The following is a 20,685-nucleotide window of genomic DNA, read 5'->3' as shown; positions in this document are numbered from 1 at the left end:
GATGTAGTTAATAAATATATCATATATAAATTTAGATTTATTTTTTACTGTTCCTCCTCTTTTTCACTCTGCTGGTTGCTTATTGAAGTACACCAATTGGCACATTTTCACAGCTTTTGGTTTGTTTGATTTGTTTTTCCAAAAAAAATTTTATCGAAATTCAGCCAAGCTGAAACACCATATGGCTGACATTCAACCTTCCCGAAATCATTTTTAAGGATAACAGGCAGAGCTGAAGACATAGCTTACAAAAATATACCCACGTTACCACTGTTTAATACTGCAAGGAAGGGGTTGTTTATTTATTTATTAAAAATAGGATAGGTGTGTCATTAGAGTGAATTTAGGCAAATACTAGATTTACCTCCCTCTATGCTTCCTCTGAGGAGACACCGGGGTCCCTGTTAGCCAGTGAATAGCTCAGTGACAAGAGAGTTAAATGTTTTTTAAAAAGGTTTGGGGAAACCGTAGAGGTTGGGTGCGGTACTGGCACTTACACCCAAATATCTGTAACACTCACAATCACTGTGTGTAACAGATATACCCGGGACCCATTCTCAGTAGGCTGGTTTTGTTTGTGAGGCAAGGGACAGGTAGCAGGGAGGCTGAAGGGCAAGTACAAATTAGAGGATCACTATAGGGTCAGGAACACAAACATGCATTTTTGACCCTATAGTGTTAAAACCACCATCTAGCCCCCATGGGCCCCTCATGCCTCCATAAATGTAGTAAAAATCTTACTGTATTCAAGCCTGAATCTGTAACTCTGCATGCTGTTAGACTCAGAAAAACAAGCAGTCTTCTGACATCATCAGAAGTGGTATCCTGAACCAATCACAGTGCTTCCCCAGAGGACTGATCAAAGAGGCAGATCAGGGGCAGAGCCAGCATGATTCAAACACAGCCCTGGCCAATCAGCATCTCCTCATAGAGATGAATTGAATCAATGAATCTCTATGAGGAAAGTTCAGTGTCTGCATGCAGAGGGAGGAGACACTGAATGTTTGGATGCATTTTAGGCAGTCATGCCCCAGGAAGGATCTCTAACAGCCATCTGAGGAGTGGTCAGTGAAGTTATCATTAGGTTGTAATGTAAACATTGCATTTTTTCTGACAAGACAGGTAATGATTCTACTCACCAGAACAAATTCAATAAGCTGTAGTTGTTCTGGTGACTATAGTGTCCCTTTAACAATTCATGTTTGTGCACAAATCTCACGGGTCTTAGTGTGAATAGTTTGAGTCACTAGTGGATCATTAGGTATAAAAGTATATCAATTTCATAAACGAAAACTTTTGGAGTTGTAAGCCTCTGACATCATCCAAGCTTCCAAACTCCATAAGTATGACCATTACAGCTTGACTGAGCATTCAGTATATCCCGGATTTCCCATAAGGCACACAGGAGTAAGGTGGCACTGCTGAACCCTGTTATGTTTATGGTATAGCAGGATTGCTCAGGTGATCAAGACAATAGCTAATTTACAATCTTGCCTGGCAGCTGCAGCAGCAAGTGCTCTCACCCCCACAGCCAGCTGATAGAACTGCAGGAAAGTGCATGGCATCAGTGTCAAAACCCAATGTGACCTCCTGTCCATCTGGCTGCCTGCAGTTACTGCTAAAGTCCCAACATTGCTAGACAATTGGGAAGTTGTGTTTAAGAAAAACAAATTAGAAGTTAGGGATGGGGGAAAGAAGAGTGAAGAGGAAACAAGATGAGGAAGGGTTATGGGTAGAAGGACATCATTTGGGAGAGGGGGAGAGGAACACATGTGAGGGGGGGTGAATTAATAGAGGGACATGTTGAGATATAAAGAGGGGAAGGTGGGAAACACAGTGCACAAACACCTATACATGCAGACTAAATAACTACACATGCATACTAAAACTTCACACAAATATGCTCCTGCATGCAAACATTGGCACTCTATAAAAATGCACCATTATCTTCACTTGCACTGTACACAAATACACTCATAATTCACATGCACTCACTAACACTACACACAAATATATTCCAACATGCACATTGCCATTCAGCCACCCAAGTAGCCACATACTCTGAATCAATCATATTCCACCTAGATAGTCCGATTTAACTTCTCAATCCTACTCTCTTAACCTGTCACATACACAGTTAACCACATAACATGTCAACTATTCCAACCCCCTTGCACTTATTGGCACCCAACATACTTATTGCCATGTATATTAAACATACATTCACACCACAAACTAGTCACATCCATCCATATAATCACATACACCAAGCTCCATATATATGATGGGTTGGGACACATTAAGGAAACTGACCTTGAGGCAGCAGAGAGGGTAAATCCAGTCCTGCTAACAGACTGTTTCATGAAGCTCCATTGCCACAAACGACAAAGTGTTTTATGACTGTCACAAGTACTGTTTTATATCACAAGCACTGTCTCATTTCAGATTACAGCCATTTGTAAACACTTAGTAATCTGACAGCCTAGTCAACCTCAGATACTGCAGTCCACTGGGAAATATCCATCACATTCCTAATTCCACAGAGTGATAGGCTAGTAAAGCCAAGCTTCTTGCCTGCAGTCTCACTCATGTAGCATTGTGGCAGGGGATACTAAAGGAAACTCCTCCTATTTTAATTAATTTGTGAAAGAATTATGTGAGGTTGAAACCTATATCCCCTTAGCCAGCTCTTCCATGGTGGTATATTTCCGCAAATCATTGCATTGCCATAATCTCAAACGGCATTGCTATGATCTTCAAATAATGACACACTGGACAAGACACTCCAATCAAAGTTTAGCACCTTTACTTAAATAATAATGTGCCTTTATTCTTTCAAGCAACTCACTGGGAGTTGGAATGAACCAGGTCACCTCTTGGCGGCTAGAATAAAGGCATATTAATATGAAAAACAAATCTGTGATTTATGTGCTGTATGACTGAGGGTGACTGAAGTAAATATCCACACTGGATTTGGCTGGTGACACCTCTCTGCACACTGATTGGAATTCGACCTCTGAGGATGTTTATTTTTTGACTGTCTTAGCATTTAAATTGTCATTAGAAATGATTAATGTTAATTTAGTTATATATTTATTATAGATTGTTCGTGAGCAGGATGAATGTTGCAATTGAAAAAAAAATTGATGACCTTAATTCTGTTTTTTTACAGATTGATTTAAAAAGAAACAGTTTAAGTTGGATAATTACAAGTCAAAAGATATGTTGAATTCATACATTGTCAGTATGATTACAAATAATACGGTTGGTGCACTGATGGCTAATTTATAATTAGATGTTCAGAGCAAGAAAAATCTTCTTTACTTGAAGAGAAAACTAATTTGAACACTTCTTTCTATACAAATTCTTAAATATATGTCTTTTGTATGTTTTCTTCAAACTATAATTCATTTTATATTGATAACAAACCATATCTTATAGACTTGTGTACAGCAGAAAAATTAGCTTTGACCAAAAATAAAAACATTTCTGGCTAGACAATATCAGGCATTTTTGTAATGCCAGGTATGAGTTGATAAAATTAAATTAATATACCTGGATAAAAAAAAAGGAAGTAATAAATGAGAGAACAGAGAAGAACAAAGCTATTAAAGGACCACTCTAGTGCCAGGAAAACATACTCGTTTTCCTGGCACTAGAGTGCCCTGAGGGTGCCCCCACCCTCAGGGACCCCCTCCCGCCCGGCTCTGGAAAGGGGAACGTTTTTAAAACTTACCTTTTTCCAGCGGTGGGCAGAGAGCTCTCCTCCTCCGATCCTCCTCTTCTCCTCCCTGTCGGCTGAATGCGCACGCGCGGCAAGAGCTGCGCGCGCATTCAGCCGGTCACATGGCAAAGCATTCATAATGCTTTCCTATGGACGCTTGTGTGCTCTCACTGTGATTTTCACAGTGAGAATCACGCAAGCGCCTCTAGCGGCTGTCAATGAGACAGCCACTAGAGGAAATAGGGGAAGGCTTAACCCATTCACAGACATAGCAGTTTCTCTGAAACTGCTATGTTTATGAACAAATGGGTTAACCCTAGAAGGACCTGGCACCCAGACCACTTCATTAAGCTGAAGTGGTCTGGGTGCCTAGAGTGGTCCTTTAACCCCTTAAGGACACATGACATGTGTGACATGTCATGATTCCCTTTTATTCCAAAAGTTTGGTCCTTAAGGGGTTAAACACATCTAGTTTGTGGCACCAGAGACCGTCCTTCAGTGTAGAAAAAAAAAAATTCTATCAGCTTCTCACCACAAGACTTATTCAGGTAGGCCAAAGTAATACAATGAAAATTAATTTGAAAAAGGAAAGCAGCAGGAGTTATTTAAATACATTTTTATTATTGATGAACAAAAGGATGACCTGTCCCATCCTGGTATTTTTTTGTGACTCAAAGTTTCTGTCACATGTCTAAATGGGAACTGCTACTAGCTGCCTTATTATTGTCCAATCACCTTGCCCCAGTGAAGAAGTCAACACGAATGGAGTGGTAGGACGATAGACTATGGATTGCCCTCTGCTGTTCCAAAATTATTTCCAGCATGTCTAAAGTAGAGTTCCACCAGGTGCTTGTTGTAGACTTTGTGTGGGAAGTCCTGCTTTCTAATGCCCGTGCATCAAGAGTTGACTAGCCTTCACTCAACAGTGGGAAAGCACAGCTCCTGCAATGATTAAGTATGGTTGCCAATAACGCTGGACCTCCTCTTCCACTAACAGCACAACACCAAGACATCATGGGCTGTGACCATTGTGTCATTACTCAGTGTAGGCAGAATTCACACACACACAGTGTATACTGAGGGAAAAGCTTGCAATTTCCAAAGCACAAGAAATGGCACGGAAGCACACTGAAAATAATATAATATGTCTATTAAAAAAAAAAAAAATCAGATTGTGGAAAAAACAGATCGTTATTAACTTTTGTCGACTGCATTTGCAAATGTACCACAATACTCAGCCAGGAGGGGTGAAAACAACACGAATGAAAAACATTTCAAAACAGTATAACCATTCCCAGAACCAATATCACATTTGAGTTGATGGTGGTTCAGGTGGTAGAGGCAGCAGTGGTGGAAGTATCAGCATTCCTCATGGCTAAGAAAAAGGTGTTCCAACTCTCATTAGCTATGGCACTAATGCAGGTGGTGAATGGGCGAAAACAACCCCTTCCCCTATCCTCCCTCTGTTTTTGTTTGGGATTCATCATGTAGATGATAGTGGGTTTCTTTTTCTTATTACAGTAAATTAGTAAATTAGGTTAGGAAAGAATATTGTGTAAAGTCACACAACTTCACTCAGTATCAATATGTGTTTATGTTGCACAATGGATTAGGACTGTGTGGTGAACTACTGTAGCATTATTGTGCATGACGTTAAGAAACACTACACAGAGCTTCACCGCTTGCACATCATAAACTGGACTGATCACAGTTAAAAAAAAAAAGTTAATACATGATTTTTTTCCCTCCAAACTGTTAACGAAACAATAAATACATTTAACAATTTTATATTGGTTGGCCAATCTTACACTAGGATCAGTGATAAAATATCTGCCGATCTCATCTCCCATTCAATATTGTTTAAATGCCTCTGACAGTAGCTGCTAGCTAGATACAACAGAAAGCTAAACTTAGTCTCACAAAAGCTTCAATGATGCTGGCTAGGAAAGAGCAACATTTCTTTATTTTGCTACTGGACACCAACATCCCCAAAATAAATATTTTCTTTCGTCCAAACACTTAAAACAAATACAGTTAATTGTATATTCTCACACTAGGAACAATGAAAAAATGCTTGCCAATCTCCTATCTTCAAGACCAAAGTTGTTTCAAATGCCTCTTGCAGTAGCTGCTAGCTATATATGAATGCAAGCTAAATACACTAGAGATCAGTTTATTAGAGCTATATGTATGTGACACAAAATGAAAAACAAAATAACATCTACTACTAACAAAATAGGGATCCGACTGCCGAGTTATCAATTATATACAGGTATATATATATATACACTGAACAAAATTATAAACGCAAGACTTTTGTTTTTGAGACTTTTTCTATGTACACAAAAGGCCTATTTCTCTCAAATATTGTTCTAAATCTGTGTTAGTGAGCACTTCGCCTTTGCCTAGATAATCCATCCACCTCACAGGTGTGGCATATCAAGATGCTTATTAGACAACATGATTATTGCACAGGTGTGCCTTAGGCTGGCCACAATAAAAGTTGCCTGGTGGTCTGGTGGAGGGAGCCAGCCGCTGCACACGGGAGCCCAGCACACTCTGTGTTCTCACTCCAGCTCTAACTCTCGCGAGACTCGTCTGCGTGCTGTACGGAGCGTTGCCATGGTAACCCGTGGCAACACTGACAGCCGCGGGACTCGCGGATGTGAGCAGCTGGAGAGGGAACACAGAGTGTGCTGGGCCCCCATGTGCAGGTAGCAGGGCTGGTCCTGCAGGATCACTAGCGAGAACGGCGTTCATGCTTTGGAAAAAGTGCAGGAACGCAGTTCCCATGCGTTTCTGCAGGACTCGAGCCCTGCCCCACTCCCTCTAGCATGTATGCTCATTGAGCAGGGCCCTCAACCCCTCTGTTACTGTGCGTCCACTTGTCTGGTTAAAATTAAGCCCATTCTTGTAAGCACGCTGTCTTGGCATCATACTTGACTCTGGCCTCACCTTTGAGCCTCACATCCAGTTTGTTACCAAATCCTGTAGATACCAACTTAAAAACATAGCCTGCATCCGCCCCTTTCTTCAACAAGATGCTACCAAGGAGCTACCACCTCCTGACCACTGCTCGGACCCATATGGCCAACTCACGATTGCAGAACTTCTCACGGGCGGCTCCTTTCCTAGTCTTCAATCCTTTAAGAAGTGCCATAAACTCACCTCTTTGGGAAAGCTTATGGCCTCCCAGAGTAACCTCTACCTTACATACCTGTCTCTTGCTCTCTCCTATAGGGCAGTGCTTTACTCCTCCAGCTCTACTTCACTGATTGATATTTCCTTTCCTAACATGTCTTATGCAGAGTGTGTCTAATGAATGTAGTGTGTTTGTAGTGAGTGCAGAGTGTATATAATGAATTTAGTGTTTGTAGTGAATGCAGAGTGCGTATAATGAATGTAGTATGTTTGTACTGAGTGCAGAGTGTATATAATGACCAGGGGTCCTCAAACTCCGGCCCCCCAGATGTTGCTGAACTACAACTCCCATGATTCTTTGAATTACATAGATATCCAGAGAACCATGGGAGTTGTAGTTCAGCAACATCTGGGGGGCCAGAGTTTGAGGACCCATGCTATAGACTGTAAGCTTGTTTGAGCAGGATCCTCTTCAACCTATTGTTCCTGTAAGTTTTCTTGTAATTGTCCTATTTATAGTTACATCCCCCCTCTCATAATATTGTAAAGCGCTATGGAATATGTTGGCGCTATATAAATGGCAATAATAATAATAATTATTATGTGTCTGTTAGTCCACCCATTGTACAGCGCTATGGAAAAAACATACATATTTTTAAAAAATCTAGCATGAATAAAGATAAAAATATTGATAAAGTTAGAAATAGGAAAAAATATTAGTTAAAAAACTATTATTATTTTTTTCGAAAGCTATATTTAGTCAATTTGGTTTTATCTAAGGTAAAAAAAAAAATCAATCTAATTTCTTTGTGTGACAGGACACGGAGGTGATTACCTTCTCTCCAATCAGCATATTTTTTTAAAAACCTATACATTCTACGTTTTTTTTTTTTTTTTTTTATACTCCTAATATGTTTCCCAATTTGAACAACTAGTAGTTATCTACAGGTTCATCCTACATAACACATATTAAAAGGAAATGTTGAATAATAACTATATTTCTTCTCTTTTGATTAATTTTCTCCTGGTTTATAAATGTAGTTTGGTATTAGATTGAAATGTTTTATGAACTTTTGGTTGACAGGTGAAGTGAATAATTTTGATTACATCATTATGGCATGTATTTGGGGTATTTAGGCAACAAGGGGACAGTCAGTTCTTGAATTTAAAAGGCAAGTTGAAAGCAGGAAAATGGACAAGTGAAAGATTGAGTGACTTTGACAAGGGCCAAATAGTGATGGCTAGATGACTGGGTCGGAACATCTCCAAAATCACAGTGTGCAGTGGTTGGTACCTACCAAAACCAGCATTAGGGTCATGTGTGCCTAAGAATGCATGTAGGGGAGTAAAGGCTAGCCCATCTGATCTAATTACACAGAAGAGCTTATAATTGCTGAAAAAAATAAGTTAGTTGTGGGCTTATCCATAGGATATATGTGGGTCAAAATACTTTTAAAATTCGGAGCTTCCCTAAAAGTTATAAAAGGTTTATCGAGTAACAATTTTTGTAATTCCTTATCTTTTTTGAGAAGGTGCCAGTGTTTACTTACTATGAGCTGAATCTAATTAGTGAGTAGGTACCATAAAATTAAGAATACATGTTTGTAACACTGTAGTATTCCTTTAACGATTTTATATTTTAGGATAATTTATTAGCATTAGAGCATCAACTCAGTGAAACTCATTATACATAGCGGTTTGCTGCAAACTCGAGAATATATACTTTGTAATAGGTTTTAACCCTGTCAGTACCAGAGATGTGCTCCATTCAATTGCAATGTGTTAATCATATATCAGTGCTCGGTGGGTCTATTAGCACAACAATATATATCAGTACATTATATTTTCTATACCTCTCCTGTACTGCAATATAATATGTAAAATTTTCAGTGCACCTTTCAGCATATGCAGTATACTTATTGTACTTAACAATTCTAGTAGGCTATACCTACTGTGGCCGGAAAAGTGTATATTATAGATATGAGTGTCTGGTTGTCAGTTTGTCTATACACACAACCATCCATCTATATGTGTGCCTGTCATGTAGTCTATGATGTATTAGTTCTTTTACAGGCTATTTAACTAAACATACTATCAGGTTCTGTTCCGTAAATGTAGAATATCCTTTGCTCAGCATGTGTATATGAAGATTACTATTCTCGTGTAAGCTATATACATTTAGGTAAAGGCTTCTCCGTTCCTGTACTTATTGCATAATATAAAGAGCATTCTTGTAATAGAAAAATATATTCGGTCTCTTTTTTCCTAACTATTAGATGTTATCTAACTAATTTTGCTTCCTTCCTAAAATAAAGAAAAAATGTCTGTGCAGCAAAAGAGGAAATTACACTTTGAGGTCTGACAGCTGAATTGCAGTAAAACGGTGGTAATGATGGCCTGTCTATGAAGGTCTTACCAGTCTTCAATATAATTGAATGCTCTGACCTTCTCTTACCCATTATACAAAATGTAAAAAAAAATTTAAAAACCCTTTCAACTATAAGAACATACTGAAAATTATAATGGTTCAACTAAAAGCATTGCCCTTTTAAAAAAAGACTACAAGTATTTCTAAAGAGTATCATTATTAGGGGCAAATCCACTCCAAGATTTTCTGAATGGAAAACACATAATTAGGAAATAAACATTTTTAATTATTTTTCCCATATACATGGAATTTATTTCCCAACAAAATTAATATTTCTGTTTTTTTCAGGGGTAGGTAGGGGATATTGCAAACCAGTTATTTTTAAGGTAGAAAAGAAAAACATAACCTCAAAACATTAAAAAAAATAGTTAATTTTATCGAGTTCAGTTTATTGTTAAACTTTTACCAAATTACTGATAAATAAATTTATAAATTTCCTAATTATCTCATATATTTGAGTTAATGTAAGTTGTGCATTTTTAAAAATAGTGCACAGAGTGACAAGAAAAATCCATGAATTTCAGGGGTGGAAAGATTTTAAATTTAAACTGGAAATTTAATGTAAAGCAACAAAATAGCAATATTTCATATGGTTGGTTGGCCGGTGCAGTAACGTAAATGACACACATTTAGAAAAGTGTGGAGACTGTGTTTTAGAAGTTTCTATTTTGTCTTTTTAACTTCAAAAATGAAAAATGTTCATATACATATAGAGCTTTTTATTAAAATTTGTACGGCTGACCTATTGTGTACATGGCTGTATTTCCTTTTCTTTGGTTTTTACTATATATTGGGGCTGATGTGTGTTGTAGTCATTGCAGCTGGCCCAGTAGTAATGGGACTAAGCGCAGGACTTCTCTTTTTGTATTTGTATTTACTTTGTATCACACAGCCTGGTTACAATGCTGCTGCCCATCCCATGTGTTCCCTATTATGGGTTAATAAGTATAGGGGTGTATATAAAAAATACCCCTTTCTGTCTCATTAGAGATATCTTTGCCAGAAGCTCAAGGAAGCAGGCTGAAGGGTCAGTGTTAGGACCCGCTTAGGGGGGTCTGCCTTGACGTTGGCAGGCGGGCATTCCCTCCAATGGCCATTGGAGCAACTAAATGACCTCCATTTGTCTAAATATACATAGGGATTAAGGAGAAAGCGCAAGTAACATTTCCTTTTCTTTGGTTTTTACTATATATTGGGGCTGATGTGTGTTGTAGTCATTGCAGCTGGTCCATAGTAATGGGACTAAGCGCAGGACTTCTCTTTTTGTATTTGTATTTACTTTGTATCACACAGCCTGGTTACAATGCTGCTGCCCATCCCATGTGTTCCCTATTAAGGGTTAATAAGTATAGGGGTGTATATAAAAAATACCCCTTTCTGTCTCATTAGAGATATCTTTGCCAGAAGCTCAAGGAAGCAGGCTGAAGGGTCAGTGTTAGGACCCGCTTAGGGGTGTCTGCCTTGACGTTGGCAGGCGGGCATTCCCTCCAATGGCCATTGGAGCAACTAAATGACCTCCATTTGTCTAAATATACATAGGGATTAAGGAGAAAGCGCAAGTAACATTTCCTTTTCTTTGGTTTTTACTATATATTGGGGCTGATGTGTGTTGTAGTCATTGCAGCTGGCCCAGTAGTAATGGGACTAAGCGCAGGACTTCTCTTTTTTATTTGTATTTACTTTGTATCACACAGCCTGGTTACAATGCTGCTGCCCATCCCATGTGTTCCCTATTAAGGGTTAATAAGTATAGGGGTGTATATAAAAAATACCCCTTTCTGTCTCATTAGAGATATCTTTGCCAGAAGCTCAAGGAAGCAGGCTGAAGGGTCAGTGTTAGGACCCGCTTAGGGGGGTCTGCCTTGACGTTGGCAGGCGGGCATTCCCTCCAATGGCCATTGGAGCAACTAAATGACCTCCATTTGTCTAAATATACATAGGGATTAAGGAGAAAGCGCAAGTAACATTTCCTTTTCTTTGGTTTTTACTATATATTGGGGCTGATGTGTGTTGTAGTCATTGCAGCTGGCCCAGTAGTAATGGGACTAAGCGCAGGACTTCTCTTTTTGTATTTGTATTTACTTTGTATCACACAGCCTGGTTACAATGCTGCTGCCCATCCCATGTGTTCCCTATTAAGGGTTAATAAGTATAGGGGTGTATATAAAAAATACCCCTTTCTGTCTCATTAGATATATATTTGCCAGAAGCTCAAGGAAGCAGGCTGAAGGGTCAGTGTTAGGACCCGCTTAGGGGGGTCTGCCTTGACGTTGGCAGGCGGGCATTCCCTCCAATGGCCATTGGAGCAACTAAATGACCTCCATTTGTCTAAATATACATAGGGATTAAGGAGAAAGCGCAAGTAACATTTCCTTTTCTTTGGTTTTTACTATATATTGTGGCTGATGTGTGTTGTAGTCATTGCAGCTGGACCAGTAGTAATGGGACTAAGCGCAGGACTTCTCTTTTAGTATTTTTATTTACTTTGTATCACACAGCCTGGTTACAATGCTGCTGCCCATCCCATGTGTTCCCTATTAAGGGTTAACAAGTATAGGGGTGTATATAAAAAATACCCCTTTCTGTCTCATTAGAGATATCTTTGCCAGAAGCTCAAGGAAGCAGGCTGAAGGGTCAGTGTTAGGACCCGCTTAGGGGGGTCTGCCTTGACGTTGGCAGGCGAGCATTCCCTCCAATGGCCATTGGAGCAACTAAATGACCTCCATTTGTCTAAATATACATAGGGATTAAGGAGAGAGCGCAAGTAACATTTCCTTTTCTTTGGTTTTTACATGGCTGTATTTGAAAAATAATCGAATGCTGAATGTAAACCAAAATTAATAGATGGAACAACACACACTCGTGGTCACCTGTAAGAGTTTAGGGAGTAAGTACTATAGTTAGCATGTTTACCCACCATCTTAAAATTTGTGTAGGACCCCTGATATTGGGGTACTGTGACATACACCATGTGATAATACTGTGTTAAGCCCATCAGTAACTAAATCCCCATATTTATTTGCTAAGATAGGTGATTTTAAGTAACCTTGTAAACTGTATTTTTTTTGTGTGTGCTGTACCGTAATCTGTGTTTTATTCATATTTTGGTCTTTATGGCAGCACCACTACTGAGAAATGCATTTTCGGTCATGCCCTCAATTCCCTTTCTTCTGCATTTTATTGATGCACACTTTTGTGTCTGCAGAGGCCGGATCATGTGAGGTGGTCCTTTTACAGTGTGGTCGGGCCCCTTTAATATTAGCAGCCAGCTCTAGTAGGAAGTGAGTGCAGGTCCTCTCCTCCTAGTTAACAATGTCATGGAGCCAGGTGGGAGAAGGCAGAGAGGAGGGAGAGCGGACCAGGAGACCTAACCTCTAACTCCCAAAATCCTCAGCTTGCAGACTGGACCCCAGGTAAACCACCTTCCTACACCTAAAAAGTAGGAAACTAAAGGGTGACTATAAACATATAAATTGTGACCAGCATTGGTAACCCTATGTGGGATTTCAGTGGCGAATGTGAATTCTGTGAAAATGTGGTGTCTGATGCCAGCACACAAAACATGCTGGTGCTAGACAACTGATATGCTGATGCTAGACAACTGCATGCTTCCCCTAGAGTGGAAATTATTAGTGCCTCCTAGTTTTGACTGTGGCATCTTATGTGCCCTATCTTATGTGCCCTCTCTATATATTGTTCTGTTGACTGTTTGTGATCCACTTAAATATTCCAATAATCCAGTTGAGGACAGGAGAACAATGTAATTGCAACCCAGGCACAAACCTACACAAAGCGTCCTAGTCACCCAACAACATCTGGGGAGGCACCCTTGAGTGTTTTTATACGTCTCCATCCTGTGAGTGTATTCCAACTATGGCGCACGATTAATTTATTATTTACTGTATTGCACTATATATATTTTTATGTTTCCCTTTTAGATTTGGTACAGCCGCATCCCATATGTTCTTTGTATATCCACAAACCTACACAGTCTTGGGCTAGCAAAGTTCATCCATAATACTTGCCTACTGCAGGGATAGGCAACCTTCGGCTCTCCAGATGTTGTGGACTGCATCCCCCATAATGCTCTTATACACATAATCCTGGCAAAGCATCATGGGAAGTGTAGTCCAAAACATCTGGAGAGCCGAAGGTTCCCCACCCCTGGCTTAGTGCCCTGATACTGTAGTACTGTGCCAACAGGCATTCCAATGCATATCTCGCTATTATGATCCACAAACGAATAGAAAACAAGGCTGAATCCCACATCCCTCTTGCCAGTCCTTCCACGCTTGTTGGTTGGGTAGCTATTGCCTTCACTACTCCTCTCCATATCAGTCTGCCCATGATGGTGGGGCAGGAATCCCAAACCCTATGACTGTCATACTGTATTCAGGGCAGTTGGGAGGTATAATGTGACCTTTGTCATGCTTGACAAATGCATTTTTTTGTGTTCAAAACATCGCTACACTTGCAATCTTGTTTGTACCAGAATACTCCAAGCACCATGACCACTGTAATGTTTACAGTATGAAACTCTGCACATACAGAGATATTTAGGCAAGCTGCAGAAAGAGTAACTCCACCTCTTGTTGTATCAATAGAGAGCCAAGAATGAGAGTTCTGGGCTCTCTAATGTACATTCTGAGCATATTCTCTGCACAGACTTTCATTTATTGGCTGATAACACTCAGCTGACACTGTCATCCAATAGATGGATATCAAGATCAACATTCGACTTCTGCAGATTCTGCAGCTTCCAGTAATTGTGACAGGCACCCCAGGCAAGAGACAAACCATTGCAAAACAGTTTGCCTCCTGATTGGGTAGTGGCACCAGGATACTCAAAGCATCATAACCACTACAGCGCATAACCTTTTAAAACGCATGCAAAATTTTTGTCAGGACTGCTGTACGATTTCCTTTAGATGTATTTACAAGTTTAATAAAGTGTAATTTTTATCATTGTATAAGTAAAGAAATAAAACTAATTCTGGTTAGTTATTTTCCTTTGTTTGTTTTTTTCATAAACATGGCAAATTTAAGCTGTCAGTTCCCAACATAAAAATCTTGGAAATATCTGAGGTGAAATGGCCGCTAGACCTTATACAACAGATTATGTGAACAGAAGAATTTCTGATTTACAAACTGCTCTGTGTCAGATCTTAGTAGAACCGACGAGAGTGAATATGCTCTTTTTAATTTATATGTCGGAGGGCCATTTCTGGAATAAGAACAAAGGGGGGTGGAATAGAGAAAAGGCTGTGATTTTATATATTTTTGTGTAGCAAATAATCCTTTTTGTTTAATTGTTTACCACAATTATGTAGGCTTGATCTTCTTTCCAATTAAGAGGTAGAAAAAATGATGATTGATAATTAGGTGATAGGCTCTAGCCAAATCTTGAGGCAGAAGCAAGAGAAAATAAGGATTCTGACACACCATCTCTGATAAGATCTTAGCTGGCAGTGGAATCTCACTTTAGACATGCCAGAAATAATTTTGGAACAGCAGAGGACAATCCATTGTCTATCTTCGACCACTGGCATTGACTTCCCACTGGTGAGTCAGTATTGAACTATAATAGTCTGTTTTTACTCCATTTGTGGACATTACTGACAGTTTGAAACACAGTAATGTCCTTGTTCAACCATCTCATAAACATAGTGGATACCTTACTGGAGAACAGGTAAGTTGCTGCTGGTGACACACTCCTCGTGTTTCAGCAGTAGTCAGGAAGCTGAAAGATAACTCAATGCTCATCTGAGTAAACACATTACTAATTGCCCCTAACTGATGCTAGCTTCCCTGAGGGATCCTAGCATTAAAGAGAAAGTGGCACTCTGATTCAACTGTCTGACATACAGAAGGGACGTGGTCAGTGGTTTGCAGTGAAGTACAGGCAATCTGGTTGATGAAGATGTGCACATTATATCTTACACATTGCCATTGTCTGCTACTTGCAGAAGCTGTGAAGGCAACATAATCCCAAGATAGAAGAGTGGAGCAGTAAAGTTTTGGCTTAACCTTACATTCTGCCGTGAGCTAGGGCATACACAATCTCATTATGCTGACTATTTTAATAAGTCCTCCTCACAATCTTTTTTTTGGTCATCAAAATAGACAAAATAAAAAAAAAGGCAAAATCTCAGAAAACCTGACTGAAATAAAATAGAAATTGCAAAAAAAACTAAGAAATCAGTCTTCCCCTATTCAGCCTAACTCCCTGAAGGACTCCGCACAGACTGAACTTTCAAGGTGGGAAATCCCTTTGTATAAGGTCCAGCCTGGCTTGAATATTCAGCTAGGGCATAGTGATTAGTTGGACTGGAAACCTGAGTGTAAGCATAGAGGAATCATATAGATAAGAGGAAACATGAAACATGAATTCTCCCATCATTTTAAATATTTGCCCTTATCTAAAATGGATTATAATGCCATTTGTTAAATCCTTATATAAATTATGAATAATATGTAACGTCTCATGCACAAAGGCTGACACAGTTATGATACATTTTAAATCATTTATTTACTGCTGTAAATTCCAGAGAATTTAAGTTGCTAGTGGAGAGTGTATTGAATGCAGCTCTTCCCTAACTGATGAGTAGTTGAGGATGTAGTCAATAGGTTCAACTGGGATTTGTATGTTTCTTTATTAACTACTGGCTACTGTTGCTCCATGGAGAACCTTTGTTAACCTTTAGGATCTCTTGCTAAAAAAGAGAAACAGAAAACATTGTTATCTTTTTTCATCCAATGCGAGAACACCTTAAATTTATTCTTCGGTGTGTAAAATTATTTATAAATTAGCATATTTTTTTCCAGTTAGTTAATGTTTTAAAAATATATGTTACCAACACCTGCAAATACAACATGAGATGACCACAAGAACAATTATTTTATCATTGAGATTATAGAGTTACATGACATATGCTTTTCCGCAGATAGTCAAACAGGTTTGTGCCACAGGTACTAAATGTTTTGCAGTCATCAAAAAAGTGCCATTGTACATATACATTCATCTGATTCTTATTTCCATTTAGTACATTTTGGTAATGTGTGGCATCTTGTGTGGCATCTTCTAATTACTTGAAATTTAGATATTTTTTTCAGCAATATTAAATTTAAGAGCTACTTGTTTCAGAAGAGCTGTTCACTTTGTCTGTAAGCATCTGTTTATTCTTAATTCATATGGGTTCCTAAGTGTAAGTTTATGCACATGGAAGTTTGAACCCAGCAGGGGTTGTACACAACACAGTTTAAGTAGCATTTGCATCTGGTACCAAGGCTGAATCGTACAGTTCAGTGGATGTATGGTAGTGTTGTTTTGTGCAATGTTCTGGAAATTAGGTACTCTGCCATCTGTATAGCTTTTCTCATTGTTGTGAATGGAAATTTCATTGTTGTAGACCAGCACGGTTTTTGTCCTTATGTCATACATGTGTTGGTTCTACCTCAGGATTCATCACTAGCATACATGAATTATAAGAGCAAATATATATGGATTATGGTATCAATCATCAAATAAAAGTACATTTTGTTGTCTTTATTAACTTTTATTGTGGAATAAAAACATCATAGCAGAAATGCAATCAGAGACACATTGCTAGTAAGGAACTTTGTATATAAGCAGATTTCAGTATTAGCAGATATTTGCATTGATGGGGAACTGGCCAAGCAAATGCACATTTTAGTCCTCTATAGCTGAGATAGGAAAACAATTTGTTGAAGAAATGTTTTCCTGTTTGACCATTTTACACTAAACTTTGAAACTCCTGGGTACTTTAATGACGATGTAATTACCTAACCAAGACTTGATGTTCCAGAAATAAAAATAAGAAAATCTTTAAGACACACACACATCCCAAAAAATGGGTTTGTTCTTTAACTGGTTAATTTCTTGCTCATGGATGAGACTCACGTTAAAATGATAATCTATAAGAGAGCTGACAGATAAATCCGTGCATAAATCACATGTATTTTTTGTTTCAGTGAAGTCCATATGCAACCCATTATTATGGGGTCTACACAATGAACACCATATAACAACTTCATGCTGAGGAATATGCATGCTTCAGTGAGTTTAATTTCATGGAAAGTAGAAACAAAGAAAAATAAGATTATTTCACCTCTCAGTGAAACTTACTCAAAGACTAAAACATCTCAGAAATAGTTTAATCAATTGTATTCTGAGATGACTAAGAGGAGATTGTATGAAAGAAAGCATGCTGGGGGTTTAGTACTGTGCATTGAAAGATTCACAATTTATTACTAACTCATGGCTTGGACAAGCTCTACTGAGTAACATGTTTGTGTAGTACATCACATAGCTCCAATGTTTAAGTAAAATTCAGTTAACCCCTTCAGGACCGCTGACGGTTCAGGACCGTCAGCGGTAAAACGTGCGTTTGGACCGCTGACGGTCCTGAACCGTCATAACGGTCTGGGGCTACTTACCTGATCGCCGTCGGTCCCACGGCGGCGATCAGTGCTCCACCCGGTCCAGGGGGACTGCCTGTCTGCCCGGGCAGTCCCCCCTCGGCAGATCAGGACCCCACGGCCATGTGATCACTCGATCACATGACCGCAATAAGTGTCTGTGTATCTGCCTGCAGGGGGACTGTCTGTGCTGACAGGCAGTCTCCCTGCAAGTGAAAAATCCAAAAAATAAAGTAAAAAAAAAACCAGTGTAAAATCAGTGTAAAAATAAATAAATAATATGTGTATATATATATATATATATATGATATATATACATGTATTATATCTATATATAATATATGTATATGTATCATATATATAATGTCATATTAAGTGTATTTTTATATTTATATATACGTATATTAATATAAAAATACACTTATATTTAAATTACACACGAATATATACAATATATATATAATTGCTATATATATGGTATATATATATTATTATAAAATACAAATAATATGTTAATAAAAATAAATAACAAAAAATAAAAATAATTTTTAATAATTATAAAAAAATATTTATATATGCAATTTTATTCTAACAGTATTTTGATATATATATATATATATATATATATATATATTTATATCAAAATATACTTAGAATGTAATGATATATATATCTATGTATAAATAAATAAATAAAAACAATACGAAATATACATATGTCCATATACATAATTACATAAATAATTTCATAAATATACACGTAGACGTCAAATATATAAATATGTATATATATTAAAATTCTACATGTGTATTTATGTAATATTTTTACCTAATTAAGTAATTTTAATGATTGCAATTTGAGGGACCTGCCTGCCAACCCAGGCCAAAAGTCCAGATAATTTAATTTGCTAGCACTGTGTTTAACCCTGTAACTTTCTATGACACCCTAAAACCTGTACATGGGGGTACTGTTTTACTCGGGAGACTTCGCTGAACACAAATATCAGTGTTTCAAAACAGTAAAACATATCACAGCGATGATATTGTCAGTGAAAGTGAAGTTTTTTGCATTTTTCACACACAAACAGCACTTTCACTGAGGATATTATTGCTGTGATACATTTTACTGTTCTGATACACTAATATTTGTGTTCAGCGAAGTCTCCTGAGTATAACAGTACCCCACATGTAGAGGTTTTATAGTGTTTGTGAAAGTTACAGGGTCAAATATAAGGCTTGATTTTACTTTTTTTTTTTATTGAAATTTGTCGGATTGGTTAGGTTGCCTTTGAGAGCGTATGGTAGCCAAGGAATGAGAATTAGCCCCATGATGGCATACCATTTGCAAAAGAAGACAACCCAAGGTATTGCAAATGGGGTATGTTCAGCCTTTTTTAGTAGCCACTTAGTCACAAACACCGGCCAAAGTTAGCGTTTCTTGCATTTTTAACACACAAACAAATATAAATGCTAACTTTGGCCAGTGTTTGTGACTAAGTGGCTACTAAAAAAAACTGGACATACCCAATTTTGAATACCCTGGGTTGTCTACTTTAAAAAAAATATGTACATGTTAGGTGTGTTTCGGGGATTTATGACAGATAACGGTGTTACAAGGTCACTATTGATACATTTAAAATATATATATATTGAAACAGCAATTTCCTACTTGTATTTATAGGCCTATAACTTGCAAAAAAAAGCAATAAAGCATGTAAACACTGGGTGTTTTTAAACTCGGGACAAAATTTTGAATCTATTTAGCAGTTTTTTTCATTAGCTTTTGTAGATAAGTAAAAGATTTTTCAAGTAAAAGTCCAAAAACATGTTTTTTTTTTTTAATTTTTCACCATATTTTATTATTTTTTTTAAATACAATATTGGACATAATACAAATAATGGTATGTAAAGAAAGCCCCTTTTGTCCTGAAAAAAACAATATATAACTTGTATGGGAACCGTAAATGAGAGAGCGGAAAATTACAGCTAAACACAAACACCACAAAAGTGTTAAAACTGCTCTGGTCCTTAACGTACAAACATCGCAAAAACAGGCCGGTCCTGAAGGGGTTAATAATATAGTAAATGCTAAATATATCAACTTTATTTATTCATTTGTATGCTCAATTCCCAAGCTCCATCATCTCGGACTATTAGATTAAGCTCCCTCGATCTACACCACTTTTCTTCTTCTCTCCAGTCTCCTGTTTCTCCTCTTTCCTGTACCTCTTAAGGGACAATGCTGCCCTGTCTGTTGCTTTTGATATGGCAGCACCTATTAAAGCTCACCCTAAGCACAAGGTAAACCTTCAATCTTGGCACAGCCAGTTCACCAGCTCTCTCTAATGATGTTCCCGTACTGCAGAGAAAGTTGGACAAAGTTTCACATCACATTCCTACATTACAAATTCATGCTTCATTCTGATACTTTCTCCCTCTCCCTTGCCAAGCAAGAAATTTTACCTCTCACATCTCCACCTCATAATTCCAAACACCTTTTTATTAATTTACCTCCGCTCTATGCCCCGCTGCACCCCCACCATTAACATACCTCAGAGGTAGTGATTTTGCATGTATCTTTACTGACAAGATTTACCAAATTACGAATGCAATCTCTCCTCCAATACACAGCTTTAATCCTGTTCCCTCTTCCACTCTTAACTCCTTTCCCCCAGTCTCTGAAGAAGAGGTCACTAGACTTCTTCAATCCAGCTGTCCCACCACTTGTCCTCTTTTTTTCCTCCCGTCTTACTTTATCCAATTCTATTTCCCATAGTCAGGTCCCATTCCTAATGCATATTTTCAGCCTCTCTCTGCCTACTGGTATCTTCATCTCTTCCCTTTAAACATGCAATCATCAATCACATCCTACAAAAGCCATATCTTGACCACGCTTTGCCTTCTAACTACTGTCCCATATTGGTACTCCCCTTCACTTCTAAACTTTTTTTTAG

This window comes from Pelobates fuscus, chromosome 5, assembly GCF_036172605.1.
Source record: "Pelobates fuscus isolate aPelFus1 chromosome 5, aPelFus1.pri, whole genome shotgun sequence".
In the NCBI taxonomy this organism is placed as follows: domain Eukaryota; kingdom Metazoa; phylum Chordata; class Amphibia; order Anura; family Pelobatidae; genus Pelobates; species Pelobates fuscus.
Note: the sequence above shows the minus strand (reverse complement) of the source record.